Source organism: Muntiacus reevesi, chromosome 3 (assembly GCF_963930625.1).
Source record: "Muntiacus reevesi chromosome 3, mMunRee1.1, whole genome shotgun sequence".
Classification (NCBI taxonomy): Eukaryota; Metazoa; Chordata; class Mammalia; order Artiodactyla; family Cervidae; genus Muntiacus; species Muntiacus reevesi.
Genome location: NC_089251.1, coordinates 43,960,802 through 43,969,859, shown reverse-complemented (window position 1 = coordinate 43,969,859; position 9,058 = coordinate 43,960,802).

The window sequence follows — 9,058 nt, the reverse complement described above, 5'->3', positions numbered from 1 at the left end:
AGGGAATGGCTATTTAGCCCTCCTTCCTGGGGATTCTTCTTCTGTTTCTAAAACCAGACCTTTCTGCTACGGATCCTATAAAGGTACTGCTGGTCTGTATATACCCACCAAGACCTTCTGTGCCACCACTTGGGAACCCTTGACTTAGCACTGGTCTCAACCTATTATGAGCAACCCCAGCACTGCCCTATGTATGGGGGTGGGGGAGTTAAATGCTAAAGCCACTTCGGAGACAATTTGATAGTATCTAGCATTTTTAAAAAATTGTAATAAAATATAAAACTTACCATCATAACCATTTTAAGTGTACAGTTCAATGCTATTAAGTCCATTCACATGGTTGTACAACCATTACCACTATCCTTCTCCAGCATTCTTTTACTTTTTCAACACTGAAATTTCAACAATAACTTCCAATTCCCTCTCCCCCCAGACCCTGGTAATCACCGTTCTCCTTTCTTTTTAAAAAATGTTTATTTATTTTTGGCTGTGCTAGATCTTCATTGCTGCCCATGGGCTTTTTCTGGTGGGGCGAGCAGGGTCTATGCTTCATTGCTGTGCGGGCTTTTTATTGCGGTGGTTTTCCTTGTTGCTGAGCGTGGCTTCCGGCGCTAGGGCTTCAGTAGTTGTGGCACAGAGTCTTAGTTGCTCAGTGGCATGTGAAGTCTTCCTGGACCAGGGATCGAACCTGTGTCTCTTACATTGACAGGAGGATTCTTAACCACCAGACCATTGGGCAAGTCCAGCATTCTCCTTTCTGTCTCTCTGTGCATGTTAAGTCGATTCAGTTGTGTCTGATTCTTTGCAACCGTATGGACTGTAGCCCACCAGGCTCCTCTGTCCGTGGGGTTCTTCAGACAAGAATACTAGAGTGAGTTGCCATGCCCTCCTCCAGGGGATCTTCCCAACTCAGGGACTGGACCCGTATCTTTTACTTTTCCTGCATTGGCAGGCAGGTTCTTGACTGCTAGCACCACCTGGGAAGCCCTTCTTTCTCTGTAAATTTGGCTATTTTAGGTACCTCATGTAAGGGGAATACAATAGTTGTCTTTTTGGATCTGGTCTATTTCATGTCACATAATGTCTTTAAGGTCTGTCTGTATCATAGTATGTTTCAGAATTTCGCTCCCTTTTAAGGCTGAATAATATTCCATTTTATATATATGCTGCATTTTGTTTATCTACTTATCTACGAATGTCTATCCACATTGTCAATGAACAAACTTTTTTGACCCAACAAGTTTATTGCAAAGACTTTGACCCATGAATATACTTGCATATATACACATAGATGAATATACCAGAGTGTTAGTGGAGGACCCTCTGGTTTGCCATGCAGTAAATATTTCAACCTTTTTTCTTGCTAGTAGGACCTTGAGTTGGTTCAGGTTCCAGACCACACTGTGCTCAGGGAAAGCATGTCCTTCCGTGGCACATCCGGGGGATGAATCTCAATTGATATGAGCCAATAATTCTATTCCCCTTTGCCAGTGATTATTTTTATTAATATTTTATTTATTTATTTATGGCTGTACTAGGTCTTCACTGTTGCTCCCGGCTGACTTCTCTTGTTGCAAAGCACACGCTTTAGGGCACACTGGCTTCAGTAGTTGCAGATCTCTGGCTCTAGAATGCTAGCTCAGTAGTCGTGGTACATGGGCTTAGTTGCCCCGGGGCATGTGGGATCTTCCCAGAGCAGGGATTGAACCATATCCCCCGCATTAGCAGGTGAATTCTTAACCACTGGACCACCAGGGAAGGACCCATGATTGTTTTTTGCTTTGCTTTTTAGACCACACTCTGTGGTATGTGTGATTATAGGTCCTTGACCAGGGATTGAACTCATGCCCCCCTATATTGGGAGTGTAGAGTCTTAAGCACTGGACTGCCAGGGAAGTCCCTGCCAGTGACTGTTTATGGACAGGCATGTTCTAGCCAATGATGTGTGAGGGGGAGTCTGCAGAAGGGCTTCTGGGACATGTTTTTCTCCTGGAGAAAATGAAATGTATACGGAGAAATTAACTTCTTCTCTTTGAATAGAGTTAGATGATGCTAGGCTGTCTGGGCCAGTGGCAGCCCTCTTATTCCCAAACCTGGGGGGCAAAATGCCACAGTCTGAGCATGGCAAGAGAAATAGGGAAGGTATTTGGTGTCTTAATGGCATTGTTGGGCCACTGGCTTAACCCACACTAGGGCCACTTAGCTCTAGATCTCTTGTGATGTAAAGTAATAAATCCTTATGGTTTAAGCTACTTTTAGTTCTGTATTCTGTTCCTTTCATCCTGAACCACTGCTGACACAGTGTTTATTGCAGCATTGTTTGTAATGGCAAGCACCCTAAATGTTAATCAATTGAGCATTCATTAAATAAGTTATGAAACATCCATACAATGGATTCTACACAGTTGTGAAAAGGAAGTAGATTTATATGCAGATATGGAACAAGCTCTAAGAGATAGTGGGAATAACAAAGTGCAAGTGCATGTCTGTGCTAAAAACAAATATGGACATAAATATATACATACATATATATTTGTATGATTTATACAGATATATGCAGCAGTTTGTTACTGTTTCTCTGGGGGTGCCAGGATAGAAAGGAAACTAATTTTTATTATTATTATGAGGTTGTATTCTTTTATACCAAGATCATGTGTCACTTTTTCAATTAAAAACAAACAACTACCAAAAAACCAACAGTTCAAAACCACCATCACCACAGCAACATTAATAGCACTTCAGTGTATGAGTTGACAACTTCTGAGCACTGTCTTTGGACCTGAACTAGCCATTGATTCATTTTGAGCTGATTGAAGACTTAGCTTCGGGGAGGTAGAGCCAGGATTTTCAAAAGAGGCACATTGAGGGCAGAGTCTGATCCAAGCAAATTCATCACTATGCATAGATCCGATTGAGTCCCCTGATTTGCCTTTTGTATCCTGGGACTGATATTCACCAGGGACACGTTGGCTTGGGTGTGTCTATTGTTCATGGCTGGTGTCCATTCTGATTGGGCCAGTTTCTTTCAGATTGTTTTGTGTCCGTAAACAAAACAGTTATTAACTGCTATTAAATATTTTATTTAATTATTATTAAATAATTAAATATGTGTTAAAAATTAATATTTAATTATTTTTTATTAAATATTTTGAATATCATCTCTAATCTGTCCCACTCAATGTGGCCTTTCCCTAGCTCTTCTATTAGTTTTAACCATCTGAATATACCCTTAACTCCTGGTTTCTAAGCTTATCTCCTGATAGTGAATATTTTTTAGGATTTATTTGGTAGCAGATAGTAGAATATCAACTAAAATAGCTTCAACAATACAGACAATGGGTGAATTTGGTGGCTCAATGATGTCATCGAAGACCTAGAGTCTTATCTTTTCTTTCTGCCATATCAACATGTTGTCAGTGTCTCCCTTCTTGGTTACAGCATAGCTGCCATAGGACCAACTATTGTCTTCATATGACAGCATATTAACAGGAAGGTTAAGAAGGAGAAATAGGGGTTTTTTTCCCTCCTGTGATTCTATTATTTTTAACCAAAGAGTAAAATCGTCCTTAACAGCTACCAACAGACTTCTACTTATGTTTGGTTGACCAGAACTGGGTTATGTACCAGTCACCCTTAGGCCAATTACTAACAAAGAGGAAGAGCTTTGGATCAATTATAATTAATCTTCTTCAATTGGGCATACCTACCCTGAATCAAAAGAGGTTTTTGTTAATAGGAAAGGAGAGGAAGGGGCAGCTGAGTAAGCAATCATCTCTGACTGCCACTCATAGCTCTTTTGTTAGTGTTTTTTTTAAAACTGGAATTCTGCCAACAGTTTGTTCTTTTTTTAAAAAAATAATGTCTGTGTGTTTCTTATTATAAAAATACTATATGCTGATTGCACATTGAGGAAAATATAGAATACATAGAAGAAAATAAAAATCAATAGATGTATATGTGTATGGGTATATATATATAAACACAAAATTGAGACTGTATTATATATAATTTAGTTTATAATCTTACCTATTTACACTTAACATTTTTTAAGTAATTTATTTATTTTAAGCAGAGGGTAATTATTTTACAGTGTTGTGGTGGTTTTTGCCATACATTGACATGAATCAGCCACGGTGTACATGTATCCCCCTTTCTGAACCCCACTCCCACCTCCCTCCCCATCCCATCCCTCTGGGTTGTCCCAGTGCACCGGCTTTGAGTGCCCTGCTTCATGCATCAAACTTGGACTGGTCATCTATTTCACATATGGTAATATACATGTTTCAATGCTATTCTCTCAAATCATCCCAACCTTGCCTTCTCCCACAGAGTCCAAAAGTCTGTTCTTTATATCTGTGTCTCTTTTGCTATCTTGCATATAGGGTCATCGTTACCATCTTTCTAATTTCCATATATATGTGTTAATATACTGTATTGGTGTTTTTCTTTCTGACTCACTTCACTCTGTATAATAGACTCTAGTTGCATCAACCTCATTAGAGCTGATTCAAATGTGTTCTTTTTAATAGTTGAGTAATATTCCATTGTGTATATATACCACAACTTTCTTATCCATTTGTCTCCCGATGGATATCTAGGTTGCTTCCATGTCTTAGCTATTGTAAACAGTGCTGTGATAACCACTGGGGTACACGTGTCTCTTTCATTTCTGTTTTCCTCAGTGTGTATGCCCAGCAGTGGCATTGCTGGGTTGTGTGACAGTTCTATTTCCAGTTTTTTAGCACTTAATATTTTTATGATGAACTTGCTGTCCCCCACTTGGTCCCAGCCTTTCTCCACACATGTCCAAGTGAAAGGCAAAGAAGCACAGGATACATGTTGAGTCTCCATAAAGTGATTAATGAGATCAAAGTCACCTTTAATCTGGGAAGGTCCTGCCTTCCTAGCTCCTAACTGTTTTCCACATGGGGGTCCCACGCAGACTCCCAGGACATCAGGACACTTAGGGAGAGAGAAAGAAAAAGAGAGAGATAAGAAAAAAAAAGAGTGAGAATACAGTCTTCAGACACACTCCGGCTTAACACTGGGAGTGCCCTTCCTGTCTTAGAAAGTCCTGGCCTCATCCTTGCGGGCCTCCACAGGACACCTGTATTTCTATTTGACCCGGTAGCACCAACTGTTGTGTGAGGAACAGGCAGAGCTGGTGCTGGTGAGAGGGGTCGTCTCCATCTCCACAGCGCTTTGCTCATACCTTCACCAAATGTGCCATTGTGTTGACCACAGGCAAGTGAGGACAGAAAACTGTCTTCTGCTGAGCTGAACCTTTGTGAGCTCCCAATGAAAAGCCATTTGTCCCTAACAAAGTTCCCTGATTACTCAATGTGTCCACAGCACTTTGTCACCTCAGGGAGCCTTGCTTTAGCAAAAACATTGTCTACAGTGGTGCTGTGGAGTATCTGTTAGCATTGTTTGTAACTTTGATCATGATGTCAGCAGAGACCAATGCCTGTTGTCAATAGGACTTGGAGCTACTATCTGAGGATAGCTGTCCTCAACGCTCAGAGTAAAAGGGAAAACAGGTGAAAGAGGATCTCTTCTCCCAAATCTATCAACCCAGGCCATGAAACTTAAATATCACGTTTTAGGTGTTGGAGAGCCATAAAAATCTCATAACTGAACTCTATGAGGACCTACCTGGAAGCACGTGGCAGACTGAATTTTCTGAAGATGACCACAATAATATCTCCCAACACACATGCTCTCTGTAATGTGACCTAACCACTCCCTCATTAAGAAGTGGGTCTCACTCTCCTCACCTTGAATCTGGCTGACCCTAGTGACTCCTATGTAAGGTTGTCAGATTTACACATAAAAGTGCAAGATCCCCAGTTAAATTTGAATTTCAGATAAACAGTGATTTTTTAAAAATATAAGTATGTCCCATGCATACTTGTATTTTATCTGGCAACTCTCCTCTCATGGGACTGATGGAATGTGACAGAAAAATGCATGTGACTTCCAAGGCTAGGCTAAAGGAAGCTTTGCAGCCTCTCTCTTGATCTCTTAGAAGATTTGTTCTACAGGTGCTGCCCCTCAAGGAAACCAGCCCACTTGGAAACCAGCAGCCATGCTGTGAGAAGCCCAAGTCTCATGTAGGGAAATGCTCCACTCAAAGATCCCAGTCCAGGTGCCAAGCATGTAAGGGAAGGTGCCTCCAGAGCAGGCTTCCAACAGAACTTTCTAAGATAATGGAAGTGTTCTATGTCTATACTGTCCAATATGGTAGCCACTAGCCACAGGCAGCGTTTGAGCCTTAAAATGTGGCTAGTGCCGCTGAGCAGCTGAATTTTAAATTTTATTGGATTTTAATTTAAACATACATTTGAGTAGTCACCTGTGACTACTACAGGACTCTGCAGTTCCAAATGATTTCAGTAACAAGCTCTTGGAGTTGCCCCTACTTGTTTGAGTCTTCCTAGCTAAGACTGCAGGTATTATGGTGCGGAGAAAAGACAGCCGAACAGTGACCTAACCACCCCTGAATGCTAACCCACAGAATCTGGAAGCATAATAAAAAGGTTGTTTTTATGTTGCTAGGTTGGGGTGATTTGTTATGCAGCAAAAAGTAATCAGAAGGATGTGAAATATGCCAAGAAGAGGCTAGAGGAGGTTTCTAAACCCAGAGGTCAGGCCCAGAAATAAACTGATGAATAGAACAGCCCAGGGATGGTAGCCAAGGTCCAGAAACTGGGCGAGGGATCAGCGATCTGTAGTTTAATAGCATCCTTCAGTTCCTGGTGTTCCGGGAAGGTCTGGGACCTGGGGGCTGAAGCCCTGCCACTGTCCAGGCTCTACTTAACATCCCAAGTCACATTTAATTTGGGAGCCTTGATTTCTTAGTCTATACAGTGGGACTGCAGTGAGTGGCCCCAGTTGACTTAGCATGTTGTCAGAAGAGCAGATGTAATTAGGCATATGGTTTGCTCCTCACCCTGAGATGGATTTCTCATCTACCTGCTCTGCAGAGCTTTGCAAACTGACTGCAGTGACTCCTGTTTCACTTATAGGAACTCTGTGTCTTAGGAGCCAAGTTCTTATAAAATACACACTGGTCTTGAATTGAGTTGCTGTGGAAAACTGCCAACTGTAGCAGAAGTATCAACATTTTGGGCACAGTTTAGATGAAACCTCATTCTTACAAAAACGCTCCTTGTTTTTGTGGGTATCCTGGGGCTCAGTTTCTGAGGGGCTTTGAGCTCTGCGCTGTATACTTTGAGGAAGTTGACATCCAGTGATGATCATCCAGTTGGACTTAGGGTATAAGGCCTTGTTGCAGGGCCTGGGCATCTGAGGGTGGGGTCTCCTGCCCTCTCAGATGTGGGGACATCAAGGGAATTGTTGCTGGGAATGTTTGAAACCTCGGGAAGAGCATGTGACATGTGTATAGTCAATGCACTCTAAGTCTTAGGAAGAGACATTTCAAAGAAGTTCAGGGAAGGGTGGGCATGATCCCTTGTCCTGCATTGAGGATGAGACAGTCATGGATGAATGAGACAATGGTAGGTTTGAATCTTGGCTCTGTCACTTGTAGGGTCAATGATTTCTGAGTCTCAGTCATCTGTGAAGGAGATGTACTACCTGCATCCGAGGATGTTGTGAAAAGTAAATTAGAACACAACAAAAAGAGACACTTGATCAATATTAAAGTGAATAGGGAAGGCTGAGTGCTGAAGAATTGATCCTTTCAAATTGTGGGCTAGAGGAGTCTCTTGGATAGTGAGGAGACCAAACCAGTCAATTCTAAAGGAAATCAACCCTGAATATTCATTGGAAGGACTGATGCTGAAGATGAAGCTCCCATACTTTGGCCACCTGATGTGAAGAGCTGACCCTGATGCTGGGAAAAATGGAGGGCAGGAGGAGAAGGGGGCAACAGAGGATGAGGTGGTTGGATGGCATCACTGACTCAATGGGCATGAGTTTGAGCAAAGTCAGAGAGACGGTGAAGGACAGGGAAGCCTGGCATCTTACAGTTCAAGGGGTCACAAATAGTCAGGCATGACTTGCTGACTGAACAACAACAACAACAAGTGAACAGAGACTTCCCTGGTGGTCCTGTGGCTAAAACTCCAGGCTCCCAATGCAGGAGGACCAGGTTTGATTCCTGATCTGGGAACTAGATTCCACATGCCACAACTAACAGTTCTCATGAAGTAACTAAAAAATAAAAATAAAAAGATCCAACCTGTTATGACCAAGACTTGGTGCAGCCAAATGTGTGCATGTGTGCATGCTCAGCAGCCAAATAAATAAATATAAATATTAAAAAAATAAAGTGAGTATAAAGATAGCTAATAAATAAGAAAGTGAATACATATCCAGTAAAAAGGTATTCAATAAGTATATAGATATTTGATAAATACAGATATCCCACCAAAGAGAAGATGGCTCAGGAGGGTTGGGGGTCTAGAAAATTAAATGTGACAACTTAGCAGGAAATTGTCTTGGTGCAAAAGAAAGGGGCAGGCAGCAAAAGTGGTTAGAAATCCAATAGGAATGTGAGACCACTTTCCCACCTATGAATAAGCAAAGATGAGTGAATAAAAGTGCCTAGCATTGAAGAAGATCTGAAGGCTTTCTGAATGGGCCCACAAATCACACAAAATTCTGGGTGGCAAGTTACTCTCTCAACATCTTGAAATTCCAATGGTCCTCCCTCTGGAAATTTATCTTAAGAGAATAATTAGAAATATAAATCAAAAGGTATATTGAAGGATGCTGTTGATACATAGTTAAAAACTGGAAACAGACTAAATATCCCACAAGAAGAGATTGGCTAAATAATTGTTTTAACCGTATGACAGTATATATGTTGCCCTAAAAGTAGACAATTTATTGACAGATATTCCAAAAATGTTATGTGACAAAAGCAAGGTAACAAATAATGTAAATACTATAATCTCTTTGTGAAAAGTACATATATATGTAATATAAACCTGGAAAGCTAAAGTATTCAATGCTTATGGTTACTTGATAGTATGTGCTTTTGACTGATATATAATTCACATACTATAAACTTCAATATTCACTTTAAAAC